The following is a 22401-nucleotide window of genomic DNA, read 5'->3' as shown; positions in this document are numbered from 1 at the left end:
TTGACCATTGGCTTTGCTGCAGAAATACTATAAAACAGAGTTTCAGGGTCTTAAACAATGAAGATACAACTTCTCACTGGTGTGTGGGAGCCTGGGGAAACTGACCATTTCCTGCATGTAAAATGGCATATTATTTCAGGGAGAGCCCCAGGAGAAAATCTTAAAAGCACCTTTCAGCCAGAAGTTTCGAAGCACTTTCAGAGCATGAATACACGTATTCTTATTCATAAAACACACACACATCTATTGATGCTGATCATTATAATCTTTTCTTAAGCATTCCTCTGTACCCACACTTGCTGATGCATTTTCTCAATGGAGTCTAGCCTTCCTTGTGGTCTCAATTTCTGGGCTGTAACTCAGTAACTCTACACTTCAGACTGTGCTTTGGCTGCCTTCAGCAACAGCAATGTCTCTGTTCAAATCCAGAGAGCATAATGAAACACTGTCTGTTAAAATATCAAACATGAGAGGTTTCCGCTAAACTAATTGGTAGGGTAAACATTTTGCCTTCGTCAAGTGGCAGGGCTCAAAGTCAGAAAAATGGAAACGGGCTGGGGTGAGCAGGCAGGTCATCTGAATGGGGCTGGACGAAAAGTTTGCTACAAACTGAAAACCTTCAGTTGGGGGCTTAAAGGAAGATACTGTTTTGGTTAGTTCCACAGTCTAGGAAGGAGAAGCAGATTAGGGCTCAAGAGACTTGAAGTCTAGACAAGATTCTTCCACTAACCAATCTTGACTCAGTTTACCATTTACTGTCAAATTATAATACTGTTGTGTATACAGACTCAAAAAAATTCTATATAAAGCTCAGTTGAGGCACTAAAATAGATATGAAAATGCAACTAAGTTTTAAAGCAGTGGTTTTCAACCAGGATAGAAGTAGAACACAATTGAGTTTACATCAGAATATTTTTACTAAAACATATGCCTCCTTCACTGCCCCTTTACCCTGGCATTAATTATAATTATCTGAAACATTATATGCCAGTGTAACCAGAAAACAACAATAGCAACAACAACAATGCAGCCACAAACTATTTATCGAGTGTACCCCTGGCACTGTACCTAGCACATTTATGTACTTTACATCACTTAATTCTCATCACAGCCTCATGCGCTGTGCGCTATCATCATTCCCCTTTCACAAATGAAAAAAGCTGAGCAAATGAGGAAGTGTGTGTAACTAACTAACTATCCCAGTTATATGGCATCACTCTGTATACTTTAAAAATTGGGGGAAAAAATAATCACATTTTTCATTTGGGAATCCCATACCAGAACAATTATTCCAAGGCTCAATGTCCATCCCCTCCCCCTCCCCGAATCTCCTCATCTTCTTCTGTCAGTTAAAAACCACTGAGAAGTTTCCTTTACCACAACCTCTTCTTAAGATTAGGTCTGATTTTGGCTAATTTCAATGTATAGATAATTTAAATTAGTGTTTTAAAAGATACAGTAGCAGTTCACTGGAGTAGGAGTTCATAGACCCAACCTTGGCAACCCTCATCTACAGACTATGTGAGCTTCAATGGTTCACTTAATCTTCCCGAGCCTTGGGGTTTCCTCTTCTGTAACATGAGAGGGCTCAGCTAGATGGTCTATAAGCTCTTTCCCCTACAATTAACATTATCTGTTGGCAGGTTTGTCTTCTTGATCCAGATGTTAGGAACTATTCTGTCCCTGTTAAAGGACAATATTGGTAGTAGGATGGGGCTGGTGCTAGCAAAGAGATTTCCAAGCACCCTCACGATCTTACGAAGTCATGGTTTTCATGCCTGCTTATGTATCAGTAGATCATAATAAAGCAATCAAATAGGAATGACAGAAAGATTCAATCAAAGAGTAAACTATAAAAGAATAATGTGAATTCTAGTACATAGTTATCTAACCTCTATTATTTTCAAATTCATCTGTAAATCTAAGATAATAGTAGTGCCCACTTCTTTGGGATTTTTCAGAATAAGATAATACACCTAAGCTATGATAACATGATAGGTAAAATAAGAATAATATGTCTGTGAAATCAGTCATACCCTCTTCCCTCCACGTGCTCTGAACCAGCTGTGTGAAAGAGACAGTGGGCCATTGCTAGTGAATCTGGAATGAAAACTGATTAAACCCCAAGCCAAAACAGGTCCCCATCCACTTCTCCCAGATTCAAATGAATCAAGACGGGCAAAGCCACTAATCATCATCTGGCCTGTTTTACCACAGGAAGAAGCTCACAACATACAACTGAGACATGAACAACATGCCTTGTTCTTGACAAGAGTTGGCTGGATATAAAAAAGATCGGAGAATAGAGGTGCTCTCCGTGTTCACAGCTCCTCTGACAATCTCTTCAATGCCAATCTGATTACACGTTCTGCATTCCATGGAGAACAGTGAGTAGGCGGGGAAGAGAAAAAACAAAAACAAGGATTTTCAAATGTTCCTTATTCCTTCTGTTCCAAGAAAACAGAAGTCCTTATTTTATGGATCTACTCAGAAACACTGTAAAGGAGTGAATGGAATCCTTCACAAACAATAGTACTTACCTCACCAGATGTGTCCTGACATTTGTATGTGAAGTACAGGGGAAGTTCTTTTAACTGACTTCTTAACTGACCTCCAGTCTCACTCCTTACTCTCTAAGCTACTCTGATTAATCTGTAATAATCTGATGCTGGTTTCTGGTAAGCCAGTTTCAGGTAATCCCTTATACTCCTTTTTTTAGCAGTTAAATTTTATATGTGCCCAGAATCAGTTGTATTGACTTTTAGAATAAACGTTCTAATGGAATGGACTGATCAATAAAGAGCTATGTAAACACATCAGATGTGAATTTGTAAAGGAAGAGGGTTTTCTTCAACAAAAATAAGTGAATATTTTGGAAGAGGTGATTAAAGCCAACTTCCCCAAAGTGGTGTGTGCAACATTATTGTAAAAGATTAGGGAAGGACTTCCCCGTGGGGCAGTGGTTAAGAATCTGCCTGCCAATGCAAGGGACACAGGTTCGATCCCTGGTCCAGGAAGATCCCACATGCCGTGGAGCAACTAAGCCCGTGCACTACAGCTACTGAACCTGCACTCTAGAGCCCGCGAGCCACAACTACTGAAGCTCACGCGCCTGACCCATGCTCTGCAACAAGAGAAGCCACTGCAATGAGAAGCCCACACACCCCAACGAAGAGTAGCCCCCGCTCACCGCAACTAGAGAAAACCTGTGTGCAGCAACAAAGATCCAACACAGCCAAAATAATTAATTAATTAATTTTTTAAAAACGATTAGGGAAAACTTAAAAATCTAGAGGAGTTTGCCTTCAGATTGCTGTCCATGTTCCTTACGTTTTTCTCTCCATTCAACTGCAGCACAAATAGAAATCTAATAAATGTATTAACAGATTATGGATGTAGCTTATGAAAGAAAGATGACAGAGAAGTCTTATTTTATGGACTCATACCTGAAGGCAAGGCCTTAGCCCTTCGTTGAAAGACTGGTGAAAGATATGTTGACTTATATGTTTGAAGTTAATTATTAAGATCTATTTGTATTTTTATGAATCATTTAAGAAGGCTTTCACTAAGTGATGCAAATCAATTGTAAAGTGAAATTATAAATATCGTAGTTCCAGGGAAGTGACATGCTTGAATCATATTCAAAGACTTTACAAAAATCTGGCTTAGATGTGTTAATGACTGAAAAAGAAACAATTAACCAAGGTCATGATATCACAGAAGATTTAAAAGTGGTTGATTTTAATCTCCAGGAATTCAGAGAAACCCTTTGGAAAATTCATGACCCCAGGAATGTTTCTGCAAAAATGAATCTCATTTGATTATGCTGGAAAAGTTCTGATTTTTTTCAGATAAAATGGCTTCTACTTTAGTTTTAGCTGGATGCTTGGTGTATATTAAGCCCTTAACAGTGATACGTATTTATATATGAACACATTACTATTAGGAGTAGTACTTGTTGCATTTACCTTTGCCCTCTACCTAAATGTAGTTATTAAGGAGCCAGTTTACCATTGTAGCTTCTTTCTTTACATGCATTGCTCCTATAAAACAACCACTGGTTATTACTGACTGCCCAGAATAAAAATGTTCCCTTATAAATCTATTTTTTCAGGTGAATGATCATCCAACTGCTTACCTAATCTTTCCCCAAGTGCTCATGTGTCCAGCAATGAACAATATTAAGAGTTGACCTGATGGCCCATCACTTAAGCTAAGCTGCCCCATATATCCAACTAAATGCCATAAATATTTGATGGGACTCATTCATTCAGTTATTTGCTAGGCTCTCACAATTCAAAAAGAAAGTGGGAGGAAAGGAAGAAAGGAAGGAAGGAAGGAAGGAAGGAAGGGAGAGAGGGAAAAGGAAAGGAAAAGAAAGGGAAAGCAAAGAAAATTCCTATCTTTCAGGAGCTTATAATTGAGCTAAGTACACCAGCATAGAAATGAACATCTTTAATTTAGGGTTTTACGGAAGAGGCAGTATGAAGTGTCAACCGAGAAAGTTGCCCACGATTCTGATCCTGTCTAGAAGTTTGGGAAGAAGGGTAGTTCGGAGATGGGCCAAGATTCTTTCAAGAAGAGATTTTGGTTGTTTGTACTGGGCCTTTAAGTATAAGTAGAATTTTGACAGATTAAAGTCAATGAGGAAGAACATTACGTATCAAACAGATCTGGGAAAGAATAGGGAATACAAGAAGAATGGTTGTTGGTTTGATGTAACTGAGAAGAAAGCTGTGTGTGCCTGAACTGAGAGGACAGAGGGTAGAAGATGGATCTAAAAATGTATAGTATAAAATTTAGTATAGTATAAATATAGGTTACCCTAAATGGCTCAGTAAATTTCTCACTGAAGAATTTGGTTTATTACCACAAGCTAGTGGTTCTCAGAATGTGTCTCTAAACAAGCAGGATCATCAGCACTTGGGCACTTATAAATGCCAGTTACTAGACCCTATGCCAAACCTACTGAATCAAAAATTATGAGCGTGAGTTCCAGCAATCCATGTTTTAAAGTGTTATCCGGGTGATTCTGATGCAAATTTGAGAACTACAGGTATAGCAAAAGGATTATTTATAAAATATTAAATAAGGAAACAGCAGGATCAGATTTGCATTTTCAAATGATCACCCTTTCTCCTGGTAAAGAATGAATTGAAAAGAGCAACTCTGGAGATCCCTTAAGGCGGGGATCCCCAACCCCCAGGCCGCGGACCGACAGTGGTCCGTGTTCTGCTAGGAGCAGGGGGCCGCACAGCAGGAGGTGAGATGCGGGCAAGCGAGCGAAGCTTCATCTGCCGCTCCCCACCGCTCCCCACCGCTCGCCACCGCTCCCCACTGCTCGCATTACCGCCTGAACCACCACCACCCCCACACCCTCCGTGGAAAAATTGTCTTCCACGAAACCGGTCCCTGGTGCCAAAAAGGATGGGGACCACTGCCTTAAGGGGCTTTTGCTGTAGTAAAAGGGAGAAACAATAGAGTGGAGGAGGGGGATAGGAGGGAAAGAAAGGATTGATGGTGTGTAGTATTCAAATCTATCAAACTACATCATTAAATGGGAGTGGAAAACTGAGGTGCTACAGAAGATGGAAGAGTTCAAGTTGAATTCTTTCCCCTAGTCTGAGGGATTCAGTAGGTGGTGGCACCCTTTCGGGAGCTGCAGGTGGAGGAAGGGAAGCTCCTTCACTTAGGCAATTATGCAGCTTTTCATCAGGCTCACGAGGAGATGTACCATGAATAGAAATCTACTTCACTATACTCATTCATTCATTCACTCATTCATATAGGCAGCATTAATTATCCATCATGTGTCAGGCGCTTTGATGGTCACAGAGATAGAGAGTTGAATCAGATGTCCCTCTCCTCAAGGAGCTTTTGAGCAACCTCAAAAGACATATATGAGAGAGAAACAGATACATAGTACAGAGGGGACCAATCCACTTTGGGACAGCTCCCATTTGGACTGTGTGATTATGCTCCCATTCTTGCCCCTTGCTGTTTACCCAGCCCCTCCTCTAAGTTAACATCTCCTCTCAGGTTCTTAGAAGAGAGACCATGCCTACTGGGAGTTAGATGAGTGGGCATCAGACACTCAGAGAACTCTCAGCTTTCGTAAGGCCAACAGTGACATCTTACATAAGTGAGCTTTGCATGAGTCCACATATCATAAGTTTGCTTTGTACTTTCACCATAATAAGTTCTTCTTCACCCCTTAAGGATGTGAAATGGTAGAAAAGAGGACCGGAACTTGCTCAAGCTCATAGATTAAATCTTGGGCAAAATGGCAAACTCTCATACGTGCTTGGAATTTATTTATAAGCGAACAAATGGAAAGATCCAGCATAGGACCACAAAATCAGCCCAGGCTTCTTCTGGTTTACAAATCTTAGAGAGAACTTTAGTAAAATATTCTAAGCACTTTAGAATATTATTCATTCATAAATCATAGCAATATTTTCTTAGATCAGTCTTCCAAGGCAAAAGAAATAAAAGCAAAAATAAACAAACGGGACCTAATCAGACTTAAAAGATTTTGCATAGCAAAGGGACCATCAACAAAACAAAAAGACAACCTCCTGAATAGGAGAAAATATTTGTAAATGATGTGACTGACAAGAGATTAATTTCTAAAATATACAAATAGCTTATACAGCTCAATATCAAGCAAACAAACAAACAATCCAATGAAAAAAATGGGCAGAAGACCTAAATAGACATTCCTCCGAAGAAGACATACAGATGGTCAACAGGCATATGAAAAGATGCTCGACATCACTAATTATTAGAGAAATATAAACCCAAACTGCAGTCAGAATGGCCATCATCAAAAAGTCTACAAATAGGTGCTTCCCTGGTGGCGCAGTGGTTGAGAGTCCACCTGTCGATGCAGGGGACATGGGTTCGTGCCCCGGTCCGGGAAGATCCCACGTGCCGCGGAGCGGCTGGGCCCTTGAGCCATGGCTGCTGAGCCTGCGCGTCCGGAGCCTGTGCTCCGCAACGGGAGAGGCCACAACAGTGAGAGGCCCGTGTACCGCAAAAAAAAAAAAAGTCTACAAATAACAAATGCTGGAGAGGGTGTGGAGAAAAGGGAACACTCCTACATTTACATTTATTTAGAATGTAAATTGGTGCAGCCACTATAGAAAATAGTATGGAGGTTCTTTACAAAACTAAAAATAGAGCTACAATATGAATGTATATATACCATTCCTGAGTATATATCTGGAAAAACTGAAAACTCTAATTCAAAAGGTACATGCATCCCAATGTTAATAGTAGCACTACTTATGATAGTAAAGACATGGAAACAACCCAAGTGCCCATCAACAGACGACTGGCTTAAGAAGATGTGGTATATATACACAATGAAAAATTATTCAGCCATAAGAAGAATGAAATATTGCCATTTGCAGCAATTATTATACTTAGTGAAGTAAGTCAGACAGAGAAATACAAATATTATATGATATCACCTGTATCTGGAATCTAACAAATAATACAAGTGAATATTTATACAAAAGAAAAACAGTCTCACAGACATATAAAACAAACTTATGGTTACCAAAGGGGAGAGGGAGGAGGTGAGGGACAAATTAGGAGTATGGGATTAACAGAAACAAACTACTACACATAAATAAGATAAGCAACAAGGATTTGCTATGTAGCATAGAAATTAAATGCAATATCTTATAATTAATGGAAAATAATCTGAAAAGAATATATATATATACACACACACACATATATGTATATAACTGAATCATTTTGCTGTACACCTGAAACTAACATAATATTATAAATCAACTATACTTCAATAAAAAAGATGTTCGTACTTATTAGCATGAAAAGATCATGGTAAGTTGTAAAGTGTGAAAAAATCAGATTACAAAGCAGACTGTGTAGATATATACACATATATATGAGGGGATTAACAATGGTTACTCTTAAATGATAAATTACTGATGATTTTGTTTCCTTCTTTATTCCTTCCTGTATTGACAGATTTTTTCGCACTGAGTAAGCAATATCTCTATAATCAAAAGAAGCAGTCGTTACTGTTTTGAAAATAAAATGCCTTAATAACTTCTAGACATATGTTTAAAAAAAGAAGAATGGAATAAAAATAGTAAAAGGTCCATTATCAAAAGTAGAAAAAAATGAGAATCATTTCTCTTTATATAACATTATCATATAATTTCATACAACTCCCACTTTAATAGTATTAACTATGTAATAGTAATGATATAGAGAAAAAATGCCTACCTCATTGAAAAATTAGGCAGTATCTATAGCATCCTATTTCAAATTAGCTAATTCTGCTTCTGTGGAAGCCATTTTACAATTCTGTACATTATAAATAACTGATAGCAATTTAAAGTGATTCTTGTCCACAGACATGTGAATTTGTCAATTATGTCCAACAAAAGTCAATCTCCCTGGCCCACTGTAGAAGAGACTGATTTTTTCAGCCATTTGCACATTCCTTTTAACATTCCTGATCTATAAATGTGTCTGTTCTTTGGACTCTCTTTTGAACTGGTTTTTAATGCCTTATTAATGAGTTAAATGAAATTAATGAGTTAAATGAAATCTTTAACACATTTATTTTTATATCTGTATGAGGGTCACGATTTTACCATTTTTTGAAAATTATCTTTTAACAATTACTGTAATGTTAGTTAATATTTACTAAGAATTTTCCATGTGTCTAGTCCTATTTTAATTTAGTTATGTGCCTTATTTCATTTTGTCATCACCATCCTTGTGAGCAGCCAATGTCAACTCCACTTTCCACATGAGCACCCAGCATCCCCTAGAAGTTAAGGGATTTGTCCAGAGGAAATAGGAGTACATGGTGGAGCAGAATTCAAATTATAGCTGAGTCCAGATATGTGCTGAAGCATACAGTATCATTCCAATTTTTCCAGATGAGGAAACTGAACCTCAGCAAGATTAAAATGCCTCTTATTCTTCCACTTATTCAACAAATATTTTTGAACACCTACTATGAGTCAGACACTGAGCTAGTTTTGGGAACATAGAAATCAAAAAAGGTAAGCAGACAAAACTTTTGATTTTTATGCAGTCTAGAACCTTGTGATAATTGACTCAAGTCCAGTGCTCATGTAGCTAGACAACCTATTTCCTTTAAAAGGTTATTTTCTTCCAGCTTCTTTTGTACCCACTTCCAGGCAGCTGGGAACATTCAATGGACTGGAACTTCTAGTAAGAGCGCGCTGATGTCATCTTGTATCCTCTTGTCACTTGGAGAAAAATGTATTCAAATAAATCCAGAAAAGGAGATGACTAATGAATTCTTTGTAAGTCTCCAAGATAAGCTTCCAATCAGACTTCCCATTGACAATGCCATGCCCTTTGTCTGAAATGCACTTTTCTTCCCTACCTAGTGGATCCCTACCTAGTGAATCCCTGCTCAACCTTGACCTTCAAAACCTTGTTCAGTCTTCAGAGCCTTTCTGAAGTCTTCTCAGACTTTATCTCCTCCCCACAAGTTTATGAATTCGCATCTCTTTTCACTCCAGCATCCCCTGCCTCTTGGTTGTTTCTAAATGTTGTGGGTATCATGTGTCATCACTTTTCTTCATGTCTATTTCCTTCATAAAAGCATAAACTCCCCACAGAGAAACACCATGGCTTATTCATCTTTGTTTCCCCAGCACCTGGTATGTTAAAGGCTAGCAGTGGGGTGAATCAGTGATGTGCTGGTAAACAATTTTTTCCTTACAATTTATGTAGAACAACTTTCATTTCTTCCAATGTACAGAGTTCTCTCTTGTCTCCAAATCTTTGCATTTACTGATCCCTCTGTCCAAACTCCATCTCCATTTTATCTCCCACACTTCTGTTCTTCCCAAAGCACTTTCTAACCCCTAATTGAATGCCTCTTCTGTGCGCTCTATCACCTCAAATTTCCCCCATTAAATCACTTTTCACGCTGGGTATATTTGCCTATTTATACAGCTGAATATTAAAATCCTTGAGGGCAGGAACTATCTCTGTTTACTTTATTGCTATATCTTCAGATCCTAAACTAATATAAGTACATATAATTATATGCTTATTTACTTATATGTAAATATGTGTCAAATGAGGGAAAAGGCTAATTTGTTCATGTTTGCTGCTGTCCACAAGGAATTATTCTTAGGGTACAGCGTGATGAAATAGAAAGACCAACTTTGGAGCTATAAACATAGATTCTATTCCTGGTTCAGTCATTTATTAGCTGTGTGACTTTGAAGAAATCACATCCATGTGTTTTACCTTAATTCTCTTATAAGTAAAATGAGAATAAAATCTCTACTTTGTGTTGTGAGGACTAAATGAGATAATCTGTGTTGAGGGTCTGATGCTAAGTAACCTCTCAATACATATCCATTTCCTGCCCCTTCTATTTGTGGCCAGTGCTAAATTATAAAGGCAGCATTTGGGCACAAAACAGGATATCCTACATGAGTAGGAATGGCTTCCCAGAGTAATAGATGGTGTTGCCAACAATAGTGAAGAGAATGAGAGGAAGCCAGCACATAAACGAACCTTCTCAAGGTTTCACCCTCAAGGGTTCAATGTGAGGTTCAAAGGATAACTCTGAACATTAAACAGCATTGTGAAAAACCCAACAATGTTCCCAGCTGTGGCAATTAACCAAAACACATTCCTCAAGTCAAGGGGGCCCAGTAGAAAGGCAAGAGACCTGGAGTCAGCACTCAGTGAAAGGTTAATACTGATGTATGGTATGCAAAGCGTGTGCCAGCGACAACATCAGAGGCACCTTCTTCCCGCCCTGGAATAGGGACTGTAAAGGGGTAGGGGAAGCTTCCTGCCTTGTGCTGTGACTGGGTGTTCTCTCTCCCCAGGGATGTTTTAAGGCTTCCAAGTTTCTATGAGGTCTTTCCTGCTATAGCACCCATGAAAAACGTCCACATGTTGTTACTACAGGTTAAGTGGCAAGTGAAACTTCTCCAGGCAAATATTATAATCAGGACCAAAATGAAGGAGGCAATAAAGGCAATGCTTTCTGGGCTGCTAAAAGCCCACCTTATATTTCCAGGCAGTAATCTGATCTTTCAGTTCTCTTGTTTTAAGAGAAGACCCACTTTTATGCCATCGGCAGCTGTTCAACTAAGGGAAACAATGAATTCATGCTGAACAAGTCCTACCCTCATTTTCTGGTGACAAAAGTCTGGAAACTTAAACATTTTGCTTACAGGAAATAAGTTCGTTCCTGGAGGTGTGTGATCCCACTCCCCAAATTTTATCCTTGCTGTGGCTATTATCACAACTTTCAAATGTTGTGCTACAATGCTGCAAAAAACACAGCAAAGTAGGAAATTCAGCCAACAAGGAAGTGGTGAAAGAGAAGTAGCATGGTACTGTTTTAGAAAGAGTGCTCGTCTGCGAATGTAGAGACTTGGATGCTTTTTGTACCTGACTGTTCTATTAACTTGGTAGTGAGCTTGGCAAAGAAAATGACACATATTCAGGGTCTACTTCACTCTTGGTCCTATGCTACATCCCTAAATATATACCCTTTATTTTAATCTCTTGCCAGCACTCATTATAATACCCATTGCAGACATGACGAAACTGAGGCTCAAATTGGTTGATTAATGTGTCCAACGTCAAAACTGGCGGCTTAAATTTTGAACCCAATTCCATGTTCTTTCTACTATATCATGCTGCCTTACAAATATCCTGCAATGTTTACCTTATTTTACATCATCTTTTAAACACTAATGGCCACCGTACAATCAACCTCAAATAAAACCATTCCAATCGGATGGGCATGGATGGGATAATGGTAAGGCAGACATCGCACACTTTTACCTGCTGGATGACTTCACATGTATTTTCTCATTTGACTTTGGAAAAATCATTTGCCTGGCCTGGACTTTGTTTTATACTTTTGTGAAATATGAAATTTAAACTAATTCCTTATATTCCTTTCAACTCTCACATTCTAAAATGAAAAGTAACCAGCCCAGGGACATATTTCATATGTGCATACACACCTAGGTTTAGTGTTTACATCCTTTACTTTTAAGAGGGGTTAGAGTCCTTCTCCTGACTGTGGCCTTTGCTGCTGTTCATCCTGTTTTCACCATCCTCTCTTCATTCCCCCTCTCCTAACTGGGAGAAAGGGTTCTTATATTGGACTTCTCCTATTACTTTATCCATATCTCAATTTTGGCACTTACCACCCTCTGCTTTCTATGGTGGTTACGGTGGATATATCTTGTCTCCCCTAGGACCTTGTAAGTTCCATGAGTTTCCTCCACTTCCTTGCCAAGGCTGATATTCCCCAGGACACCCAGCCCAGTGTCAGCCCAGGGGGAACAGTACTGATATTCTCTGCCTATTTTTGTTGAAATTGAAATCTGAAGTATCATAAGATTTTTATCTAATTTAAACTCAAGTTCCACAGACACTCTTTTAAGAGACAATAACCTGAGAAGTTAGACAGCAGAAAGTTTGGTTAACAAATAACCCGTCTATGTTGTTTTACAGCAGGGCTTTTCCTGTTGTCTGGGTTGAAGGATCCAGTTTTTTTAATTCATTATCTATCTATCACAGTCTAGTGCTTTTGTAAAGTGTAATAAAATGAGTTACTAGAAAAATTAAATTTAAAAGATATGAAAATATGAATTCAAAATGTGTATTACTAGGTTCAACAGAAACAAACCCCCCCGCCCCCACCCCCCATCAAACTGCTGTAAATTTTATAAACATTTACCCTCAATTTCAGTGCTTATCTCATGGACCAGCAACAAGTAGCTACTATGACACCAACCCTGGACCACGCTTGGGAGACACTGACTGTTACACCGTTTATACAGCAGTTTCAGAACCCTAGTAGGGGCTGGGTTGTTTCTCCTAGATGAAAATTTTAGGGATCAGATGGGAAGAAACTACTAGAGGCCAGATATATATCTTCAGCCTTTCTCTCTGGTCTTTGAAAAGGAAGACCAAGATAAAGTTTGAAAAGTCAAAGGATTCTGGAAAATAGGATCAGAAATCATCTCCAATAAAGCCGCAATTTTGGTGGAGCAAGTGTAACTGTCGATGTCTGTTCCATATTCTTAATAAAGAAAAGAACATTTATTGTCTACTTAGGTGGCTATAAATGGATCCTGCACTACCAGCTCATTTGTAAACTTCCTCTGTTACTAAAATGTTTGTATTTCTATTTTTTTTAACCCTTCAAGGCACATTAACAAACATTTTATTTCATTCTCCCAAAACCCAATGAGGTAGATATGAATGCTGTCCTTATCTTGCAGGTGAGAAAACTGGCTCAGAGATGTTAAATTATGTTCCCTGGTCACTCAGTTACTAGGTGGTTGAACTGGAATTCATACTCAAGCCTGTCTGACCCTGAAGCCCCTTCTCTGCTCACAAAATTCATTGCTTTTCTAGTAAATTTTGCCTTATAATACTTAGACGATCTAAAAATACAGGGAGGAATGTATATAAGGAATGTGCTTTTTTTTTCAATAAGCAGAAAAAAAAATCCCTGGGATAATAATGATAAACATGCCTTTGTGAATGTTACATGGTAATATGACCTCTGTATTTATCTTATAATTTTAACCTCCACAGAATGTAATCAGATATATAAGTATCATAAATAGATTCTTAATAATTAAGCTGTAACTGCTATACTTGCAATCTCTCATTCACAGAATCTAATCATCTTTAATGAATAGTTGAGTATTCAATGTGATTGTCTAAAACAATTGAAAAATGGACCCATTCATTATAATGATTCACTTGATGCATATTAAAGAAACATCTACTATCTGAACTTCCCTAAAACTGACCGCATTGTCCTAATATACTGCAGAAAACATCCATCAAGAAAGGAGGGATGGTTTTGTGAGCTACTCATGTGTTGTGATTGATTTGCTCTCCTTCCCACCCACGTACGTTTTCAAAGAACGGGGCAAAAGTGTTCTACATAAGTCTTAGGGTGAGGGAATTCCCTGCCGGTCCAGTGGTTAGGGCTTGGTGCTTTCACTGCTGTGCGCCCGTGGTTCAATCGCTGGTCAGGGAACTAGGATCCCCACAAGCTGAGCTGCGCAGCCAAAAAAAAAAAAGTCTTAGGGTGAGAATCTCTTTGTAAAGCCTTTCATGAAATGGTGATACCATAAAGGATGCTGCTTTCCATGATACTGAAAGACACAACCTCCTGCATAAATGCTACTTCAAGAGCATGGATTAGCTGCTATTACTTCAGACTCTTTCAACCCAGACTTTGGGTCCCAGTTCCATCCTTAGAAGATACTTTTCCAACAGAATAAACTTTAAATTCTAAGACACATGAAGACTGACAGAAGTATAAAATATTTGGGCTCAAATGGGCTCCATTTATAGGTGAGGAAATTGAAGCTTAAAGGGGTGAACTGACTTGCCCAAAGTCACACAAACAGTTAGCACTGAAGGTGAACTGGAACTCTGTCTGAGTCCACCTGCTGGGAAGAATCCAAATTTAACTTAAAACCTAAACTGACTGCACATGCCTCTACTTCTTACTTCTATTTGCAAAGACCATGTCTACTTTCTTATTTTTCTGTCCCCTGTACAAGACATGGTGCTGGGTACTTAAAAGATGCCCAGTAAATGTGTTTAACTGTTTAACTCTGAATTAAATTAGCAGGTACCGAGGCGAAACTGCTGGAACTCAGTTTGCTACTATGCACACTTGTAGGCTTTGTCTGTCTGCTGATGAGATGGGGTAGAAGCATGTACAATTCCTCTCGCCTTTTATAATCTTTGCTGTGAAGGAAATATACTAGCTCCCAGGTTTCCTATTACTACTGTCAGAGGATGAATGACTCAAAGACCTATAAAACTGAATGTACAGTTAATATCAAGCCTCACTTTTGTCATGGACTCATTGTTCTACATTTTGACTGTCTAGACAGGTATCTCAACTTTGACCTTCTGAGCTAATGAGACTACAAAAGAGAAGATGCACAGAAGAAAGAAAATCAAAATCAAGGTAAATTTAAAAGCCAAAATGCAATAGTCTATTACTGTTCTGTCACTCAAAGAACCCAGAGCATTCTTCCTTCCTTGCCTCAGAAGTGAAATGTAGGCAAGGCTGAGCCACTGCATACATCACATGGAATTGCTGATGGTGGGAATTTTAAATGAAGGTGGTATTTAACCAAAGCAGCCACAAAGCTTGTCCAGACCCTGTTGGCTCCCCATAAAATAGGATATGTTCACATGAAGGCACTTTACCTTTTTAGCTGTCCAAGGGAAAGTTTGTGACTCCTGTACCATTCTCCTTCTATCCTCTTGGTCCAAGGGGATAAGCCAGTGAGTACAGACACACAGACACACACACACACACACACACACACACACACACACACACACAAACAAAAACTGAAAACATGTTGAGAGGAAATACTTCCAGTGAGTCGAAAGCTTTCAACCAAAGCTCATAGTGAGAAGGCATTTGATTTCTAACTGCTACTACATCAGATCAAGTCTTTTTTTCCTGTTCTTAGAAACATCAGAGGACCATACGCTGGGCCAACAACAAAGAATATTATGAGGCAAAGTTGTAGGAAACATGAACAAATTCATGCTGTCTGAGACTTGTAGAAGGTGTCAGGTTGTACATATTCAAGGAAGAAACTACATATTCATCCACTCATCCATCCAACCATTTATCCATCCATCTAACATTTCTGACCCTCCATCTATATGTCAGTCATTGTGCCAGATACAGGGAATAGAATGATGAACAAAGCAGACATGGTCTTTGGCCTCCAGGAAAGATAGGCATATACACAGAAATAATGAAATCAGATTGTGCGGTTGATAAACAGGGGCTTATTGTGGGAGCATATAAGAGGTAAGTTTCCCTGGAGTAGATGACATTTGATTATAGATGAGGAGGTATTAGGCAAAATAAAACAAAACAATACAAAACAAACAAAACATGAAAAGCAGGAATATATTTGGGATTCCAGGATTAGTATGTGTTTCATGTCAAAGCAAAAAGCCTTGAAAAAATACATCTGGGGAGCCACAAAGAGTTCCGTCTGGTGAGAGGCCTCGGCTTCCTCATCTGTCAACTGTGGAGGCTTGTTTAGATGACACCTCACATCCTTTCTGGTTCCTGTCTTATGAAATCTCTTACAAACAATGAACTTCTTAAAATGTAGCTAGCCTCTAAATGAACCAGAAAGCCTGCAAGTAAAGGGCTGAAGTGAGCCTCTGAACAGAATCATTCAATAATCACACTTACTAGTTCTACTTGCCTCATTTACAGACAGGACTTTTCTTATGGAATAACTAGCTCTCTTAAAATGTTTCCTGTTCCAGAACTATCTTGAGCCACTGCTGTGATACAGGGATGGTTGAGAGTGAGGGGAGGGGTGGGAAATAGGAGTTCAGAGGAAAGGGCCTCCTAAATTGTCTTTAGGTAGGAGAAAACCCAGAATCACTGGTTCAGTGGGGGTGGTATTGGAGAAATGAATATGATTCAAGTGTTCCTTCTTCCCTTTTGAGTCTCCCCATCTCCACTCTAAAATGACAGAGATATTTCTCACTCTACAACATCCTTTTGAGGGCTTTGGACAACACATCTTATTAGCCTTAGCTTCCATAGAATGGTGATAGCAAAACCTGCCTCAGAGAATTGTTGTGAGGACTGAAGTAGGTGGTTCAGGCAAATAATGTAGCAGAGTGACTCACCCTTCTAAGTACCTGCCATGATTAATTCATTAAATATTCACAGTAGCCTTGTGAGATATTGCAAATTTTATCCTCATGTTTTAGGTGGGACATGGAGGCTCAGAGGTTAAATTACTTGATCAAGATCACATGGCTTCTATAGAGTAGTGTGAGGATTCTCCCCAGATTGCCCACCCCAGAGTCTATGCCTACAACCATTATGCTAAAATATCTCTTACTAAATGTTGGGCTCATCTTCCCTCTACTTATCATCTGAAGACAATGTGTCCTTTGTCCTAGTGACAGAGATGTCATGTGTTACCTGTTGCTGTATGTCTCCACCATTGTATAATGACCCCTCTAGACCATCACCACCAAAAATAATAATTTTAGCCAGGATTGGAGGACAATTCCCTTCCATGGAGCATAACTATTGGCTCCCCTTCTGGTCATAACTATTGGCTACAACATAACTAACCTTGATGCCTACATATGGAATCAATGTAGCACCCACTAAGATCATTTCAACACTTCATCTTTCTCCCTCCAGAATCGCTTCTGTGAAAATTGTGTTTGCTTCCCTCTTTGCATCACAATGGTAGTTTCTATTTTGGATTTTTATTGTTTGTTGCAGCTTGGAGAAATTCTTATTCCTGCTCTGATCTGGCCTTGGCTATGTTTCAAAGGTTCTAAAACCTCTAGTCAAGCTGGCTTCATTCATCTTCTGACAGTGGCATATGTATTTCCAAGAAAGGAAAACAGGCTCTCTAACCACTCCTTAAAAACAAGTTAGGTGAGAAGGGAAAAAAGAAGTCTCCCTAGATTACACCAGAAGCAAAGTTGGCTAGGAATAAAACAAAGGTAAAATCTAACTCCCGTCTGGTAAAATTAGCTCAAATGATTATCTTGAGATTTCTTTTTATCTCCAAAATTAGAAGTGTTAATCATCAACGTTATTCTGTAAAAACATTTCAGAGTTTACAACTAAAACAGTAACACTGTTTGCTTCCATAGCACAGTTCATCGGGGATTCTCAGTGGTCTCTCTACATTGTATAAACAGCACAGCAGGTACCTTCACACAGCTGTCTGCAAGGGGCCCAGGGAAAGTCCCCCTATTCCAATACCTGTCCTAATAATGGTACTTAATAAGACTGCATAATTTTTTAAGACCTCATTTAATCCCCATCATAACTTTGTAGAGTATGTATTCTCATTATGCAGATACATCAAACTGAGGCTCAGAAAATCAAACTATGTTACTCAAAGCCCCAGAGCTAAAAATGGTCAAACTCTCAGTTTTTTTCTGGTATCCCATGCTGCTGCTTCCGTGGTGCTCCCAAGTGAAAGTTCTAATTAAAATAAAATGCTAGATAATATTTATTGAGCACTAACTATGTGCCAAGCACTCTAAGAATTGTAATATATTTTAATCACTAATTCATCACAATAACTGTATGAAATGTTTACTATAATAACTGCTAAATTACAGATGAGAAAAATCAGGCTTTTCACAGTTAAATAATTTCTCAAGATCTCATGAGCAAAATGTGGCCAATTTTTCAGCATTTTCAAAAAAAAATTATATCCTAGACAGTCTTGTAGGCAGTGGGGATACAGTTATGAACAAAGCAGACTAAACACTTTCTGTCTTCATGGAGCTTGTGATCTAGTAAAGGGAAACAAATGAAGTATAATACATATAATGTCATGGTTTGAAGGACCAGAGAGAAAAACCAAAGGAGGGAAGAGGGATCAAGTGTTAGTGAGCTATGTCTAAACTGTCCAATTACTGCATATGCTACCTTCTTCTTTCTGGAAGGTCAGGACACTTACAAGATGCTGAGAATTTTATCCCTCTAATATTAAGGGGTATCATGTTCAACAGGGGATAAACGGCGTATATGTTAGTAAGCCTTGTTTAGGTGAAGTCCAAGTCTTTAGACTATGGTGAAATCATAGGAGATCACACTGAACAGACGAATTGGGACCAGATCATGCAGAGCCTGCAAAATCAGGTAAAAGACATTGGACTTTATTTGGCAAACAAGAGGATCTTTAAAAATGGAAACGATTAATCTGGAATTATTTTTCTGAATGACAAGACAGGGGCAAAGGCTTCAGGTGGTAAGTTTAGAAGAAGTCTGCAATGGCTCCTGTGTAAGGTAATAAGGTCTTTAAAAGGCTGGTGGAATGGAGACAGAGACCTATCATGAAGAAAACATGGAAAGTACAATGACAACTGATTATTTTTGGGAAAAGCGAGTGAAGGTGAACACAGGTAAACAAGAGTAGATTTACCACAAAATTAATGAAATCTAAATTCAGGGCCCCTCACTTGCACAGACTCCTTTCTAAGGTCTTGGCAGGGACTCTGCTGGTGTTAACAAGTGTTGCTAGTTTTTCAAAGAGCATTTCTTCACTTCAAAAGAAAATATAAAATGCCATAAAAGCACTTTCATAAAAGTTTTCAAAATCGACAAAAAAATCTGAAAATTTACATAACATGTTGATCAGCTGAGAAGCTGAAAAGACTCCAACAAACTATCAATAATAAAAACAAATTGCTATCAACAATGATAGAAATTAGACTAAGTTATCTTTAATTTTTAGGCAGCTAAAAAATGTAAGAAGAAATACTGCAGAATTGTGTCAATTGTGTTATTTTTCTGAACTGTGTGACTGTGACATTTGTCAAGATTTCGAATTTGTAATTTGTTTTAATTCCTCTCCTCATTCTAAATATTTACTTTTGAATCTAATTTGTATTCATAATGCTGAATTAAAAATGACTGTTAAAGCTTCAGGCCCCATAAAACCTGGATCTACTGACGCATATGAATCCCAGGTCAATGACCTACTGACTAGAATGATGATAGTAAAAACATGTTTTCAGAGGAAAAAAAATAAATTTCAAAGTTTTACATGTTGACCATAGGAGCATGTGGGGCACTGACATGGTGCAGTTAGTTTAAAAGAGAGGATAGAAATAATGAAAATATGTGTTGGGGGGTCAACCATATGGGGTTTATAGTTAAAACAATGAAGTAGATAAAATTTCAAAGATGAGGCCATAGAGATGGGAAAATAGGCAGGGATGAAAATCTTCCTAGGATTCTATCTTGCATCGTAAATACAGTCCAGTCAAATACCTCCAAAAAACTCCTAGGTAATGTCTGAGCTAGACATGCACGAGATCTGGAAAATTCAGTCAAATATTCAAATGTGTGTCCATAAAAGCAAAATAAGGCATTAAAAAAACATCTGTATGACTTTTCAGTCTCTCTTTTTGGCCTCAAGCAGTGGTGTGTACCTCTGCCTGCCCTTGTAATTTGGATCAAAAATCATTCAAGGAGATGAATCCCACAGCTTAGTGTAGTGGAAAGAACATAGGATTTGGAGCTGTAGAGAAGGGATCCCTGTTCTTCTCCTGGCAAGTGGCAAAGATAATGCACCAGGGTCACCACACCCATTTCTTTGTCCTCCTAGGCACACAGAGAGACTACACTTCTCAGATTCCACTGCAGTGGGATGAGGTCATGTGACTGAGTTCTGGCCAATGGAATATGGGCAGAAATGATGTGGGCAAGCCACTTCCAGGCTGCCTGACCTAGAATTTTTGAGGAGATTCTCAAGGCTCTCTCTTTCTTCTCTGCAGACCAAATGCAGATGATTCTCTGCAGTCCTCTGAGTTCGTAAGATGCTGGAGCCACTAAATAGAAGGAAACCTGGGTCCCTGAATCTCCACTTGGAAGGCCGTCTACCAAATATCCAATCAGACAATAATGTAAGAAAGAGATACTTTATTGTGTTGAAATACTGAGTTTCTGAGGTAGTTTGTCACAGAAGTCAGCCCACCCTGCCTAGTAAAGCAAGTTGCTTAACTTCCTTGAGCCTCAGTTTCCTCATCTGTATTATATTTCACAGGGTTCTTATTATGATTAAAATATATAACATGTCTACATACATATATATTCTGTGTTGATTCTCATTCCGTTTTATTCTATGTTCACAATCAGATACTGTCAGGACTGGCCCACTGAACACCTGCAGAGGGCCCTATCTCATTCTATTTGATGAATATATGTGTAGAGTACAGTATGAACCATGCCCGCTAGAGTTGTGTAGCTCAGCAAAACTCCATAAAGTAGAAGAAAAAGCAAATTTCCATCTGAAGTATCCATAACAAAAGAACTGGGTAACATCTTTAATAAAAAGATTAAAGCAACAATAATTTTAAAGGTAGAATAATTTATAGCTTTTCTATCTGTGGCTTTATAACCTTCTCATGCCATAAAAAGGGGACTTAATCTTTTCTTTAATTGTTTGCATATTTTTTCCTTTCCTCTGATAAAAGAAGACAGGCTTTAAGTATCTCAGCTGATATAAAGTAGGCAAAAGAAAACCTCCTTATCAATATTCAGCTTTGGTACTTATATACATTTTATGTTGATTGGGACTTAAACTCCTACTAGCAGCTCTTGCTGCCAAAATCACATTTTCTCTTCAGATGCCTAAGGTTGGAATTGAGTGTATACCAACTGGAACTGATTGCTTGAAACCTGAACAGTTCAGAATTTAATTTCTCTAATTTGGGTAAACACTACCTACCACAGGCTGTCTGCATTTTCAAGTGTTCAGAGTCACACAGGAGCCAATATTTTAGACAATGCACAAGGGAGGCATTGCTGCAGTGCTGTAAGATTGTGAAAGACAGTTATACTTTGGTGAACTCTCAGAGAGTATGTAAACCCCCAGTAACAAACTGGTAGATGCAAGTCTAAAGAAATGTGTGTTGGTAGATGGTTCCTGCAGACATTGGCTTTCCATTTGTATGAACATCTGAACAGAAAAAAGAAAAATGACAACACTACAAGATTCTGACATCTGGAAACTGTGAGACAAACAGTTTTTATACTAATTTAACGCATATTCTCATATTAGTCATGTTTACCAGTTATCCATGTGTCACTGAAAAAGATGCACTGTATGAAAAGGATTTTGGCAACACAGAAACTCCTAGCTGGAGCACGAGGTAATAATAAATGAAACACTTGTGCATAGACTGTCTACCTAGTACTTATTCATAGCTACCCTCATAGAATGGTAGAATGAAGAGAACTCAGCTATTTCTGATCCTTTTAATTAAAAGATTTAGAAACTGAGATTCTGTGAGGGGAAGTGACTAGGCAAGGGACAAAGAGAAGTGAGTAGAAGCAGTAAAATTCCTGCCCAGTCCAAGATGTGTCCCATAACACCACCCTGTGTCTTTCTACAATTGCAAATTCTCATTCCATTGCCACATTTCCCTTTGTGCCTGGACCAGACAGAGAAGAAAAGCAGAGGGTAATCTCAGATCATCAGGCTAGTTCGCAGTTCTTATTTGATCAGGCAAATGCTGGGCAGAAGGTCACATTTGCCTTCTGGCAATAAGCACTGGCCAATCTGCTGCGGAGGATGGTGGCTTTACATTTTTAAGACAGTTTTTAGAATCCATATGCTGTGATTCTTGTTTTTTTCTAAATGTCTGCTTAACTGATGGGTGACTGGGGGTACTGTGCTAGAAGCCAGGGGACTTGGGTCTGAGAAAGAACTTCTAATTAACCAGGTGTCTATGGGCAAGTTCCAACCTCCCTGGGCCACTTTTCTCACCTATAAAATGAGAAGAAAGAAATGCCAGTATAGCAAA

The sequence above is a fragment of the Delphinus delphis genome, chromosome 17, assembly GCF_949987515.2.
Source record: "Delphinus delphis chromosome 17, mDelDel1.2, whole genome shotgun sequence".
NCBI classification, from domain to species: Eukaryota; Metazoa; Chordata; class Mammalia; order Artiodactyla; family Delphinidae; genus Delphinus; species Delphinus delphis.
The sequence above is the reverse complement of the archived record's forward strand: the minus strand, read 5'-3'. Positions refer to the sequence as shown.